The 2641-nt window shown below is 48.2% G+C and overlaps 1 non-coding gene and 1 pseudogene across 1 annotated transcript; both read left to right on the forward strand.

Annotated features, from left to right (window-relative positions):
• The first annotated feature begins 688 nt into the window (after positions 1 to 688).
• On the forward strand, positions 689 to 761 carry TRNAR-CCU. The gene has a single exon. It is a non-coding gene; the product is annotated as a tRNA-Arg (tRNA).
• A 446-nt stretch (positions 762 to 1207) lies between these two features.
• On the forward strand, positions 1208 to 2071 carry LOC102174375 (annotated as a pseudogene).
• Positions 2072 to 2641: the final 570 nt, after the last annotated feature.

Raw genomic sequence — 2641 nt, forward strand, 5'->3', positions numbered from 1 at the left:
AAATTTTTCTTAATTCTCTATGTAAAAAAAAAGAAAAAGAAAAATCGTTATCAGATAAAATGCTTTTGTTTACAAGTAACAGAAACCAAATTGAACCAGCTTGACCAATAAGAGACTAAATCAGCTTACAAAAGAGGAAGTGAGCTCTGGCGCCCTAAATGCAGACCTAGAGGCCCCACATTCTTCTTACCTCTCTCCCCTGAAATATCCCAAGGCTCATAATACCTCTCGGTATTCATAATTACTAACATTTGCAAACACCTACTACCTGGAGTACAAGAAATAGGAAAGGGCGCTCCAGAGAGGATAGGTAAACTGCACAAGGCCACCCTGCCAGGGGTCCCAGGTCACCCAACTCTAGAAGCCAGTATCTTAACCACTGTCAGCCCTCACTGACCTGTGCTGGTGGGGACACTGTGGTCCAGAGACCTGCCTTCCTGAGTGCATGAGTAGGGGCTGGGAGCCCAAGTTTCCAGGTCTGGTGAGAGGCACAGGCCAGCCCTCAGCCTGTCCATTACACACGATTATGGAGCTGCACCAGGATATTGCCAGGTTGCCTATTTCCTTCTCTTCCCTCTGCCTGGCTGGGCTAATCTGGGCCTTGGCAATGTGCCTATTGCTCGACAGGCTGGTCTGCTACCTTAAACAGCTTGGTTTTCCCAGGTTAAAATTGTTTGTTCTTAGGATTTCCCTGGTGGTCCAGTGGCTAAGACTCTCTGCTCCTAAAGGAGAGGTCCTGGGTTCAATTCCCAGTCAGGGAACTAGATTTCACAGGATGTAACTAAACAGATCCCATATGCTGCAATGAAGATCAGAGATTCCCTGTCATGCAACTAGGACCCGGGGCAGCCAAATAAATAAACATACTTTTAAATATAATGTTTGTTCTCGGCCCCCTTCCGGCCGCCAGAATGCGGGGGGGTCACCCCTGCTGACGACTGCTGCCATTGTGTGTGTTATTTAGTGGGAGTGCACGGGGCGGTGGGGGTGGGAGGTGCAATGATGTGCAAAACTGCAGCAACCAGGGAGAGCTGGGGCAGACATTTAGGGGCGCACTGTCAAGTGACAGCAGCAACCCAGTGTGTCCTCTTGGTGTTGGCCTGAGGAAGAGGCTTTGGTGCTGCCAAAAGGTGGTGGCTATTGGCGCTGGCGATGGAGCACCTTTGAGCCAGGACCAAGAGACAAGGTTCACTCTCTGCCCACAGAAATGAGTTGTGAGGCTGCACCAGTGGTACCAACTGGAAAATCAATGTGTGCACCATCCTCCCAGAGCGTGCGTGCCCTGACTGACACCGCTGTGGCCAACTATGACCTGGCGAGTCTTTTATGAGTGACCGGTCTGCTTTGACTATGTGTTGCCGCCCATTTTTCCCTGTCAATGTGGCGGTCTCATTTGTCACAACTGTCGCCCAAAGCTCACACGTTGTCCGACTTGCCGGGGCCCATTGGGGTCCACTTGCAACTTGGCTATGGACAAAGTGGCCAATTCAGTACTTTTGCATGTACATATTCCTCTTCTGGATGTGAACTAACTCTGTGAACTAACTCTACACAGAAAAGGCAGGCCGACCACGAAGAGCTCTGTGAGTTTAGGCCTTGTTCCTGTCCATTCCCTGGTGTTGCCTGTAAATGGCAAGGCTCTTTGGGTGCTGTTGTGCCACATCTGACGCATCACCATGAGTCCATGACAACCCTACAGGGAGAGGATATAGTTTTCCTTGCTATAGACATTAATCTTCCTGGTGCTGTTGACTGGATGATGGTGCAGTCCTGTTTTGACTTTGACTTCATGCTAGTCTTGGAGAAACAGGAAAACCAAGATGGTCACCAGCAATTCTTTGCGATTGTACAGCTGATAGGAACACGCGAGCAAGCTAAAAATTCTGCTTATTGACTTGAGCTAAATGCTCATAGGCGGCGATTGGCTTGGGAAGCCACTCCTCGATCTATTCATGAGGGAATTGCAACAGCCATTATGAACAGTGACTGCCTAGTCTTTGACACCAGCATTGCACAGCGTTTTGCAGAAAATGGCAATTTATGCATCACTGTAACTATTTCCATGTGTTGAAATGGCAAACAAACATTTTCTGGCCAGTGTTTAAAACCAATGCATTCAATTTAGACTGGAGTGGGTTGCCATGCCCTTCTCCAGGGAATCTTTGTGACCCAGGGATCCAACCCATGTCTCTTAGGTGTCCTGCATTGGCAAGTGGGTTCTTTTCCACTAGCGCCAGCTGGAAAACCCAGTCTAACTAATAGCCCTAGAAAATTATCTACCTCCTAATTCTTGAAACTTGTGACAGTTACTTACATGGCAAAAAAAAAGACTTTGTAGATGTGATTAAGTGAAGGATCTAGAGACAGGAAGATTATCTTGATTATCTGATGGGCTCTAAATGTAACCACAAGTGTCCTTATAAGAGGGAGCCTGAGAGAGATTTGAGATAGACAGGAGAGGAGATGCACATACAAAGGAGGTGGCATTATGACCATGGAGGAAGACATTGGAGAGATGGGGCCATAAGCCAAAAAAATGCTAGCAGCCACCAGAAATGTCCAGGGTCACTCCACCCCCAGAAGTGGAACTGATGTCCAACTTGGAGGTGCAAATGCCCTCCTATCCCCTCCTGCTGGGCAG

The sequence above is a fragment of the Capra hircus genome (assembly GCF_001704415.2).
Source record: "Capra hircus breed San Clemente chromosome X unlocalized genomic scaffold, ASM170441v1, whole genome shotgun sequence".
Lineage (NCBI taxonomy): Eukaryota > Metazoa > Chordata > Mammalia > Artiodactyla > Bovidae > Capra > Capra hircus.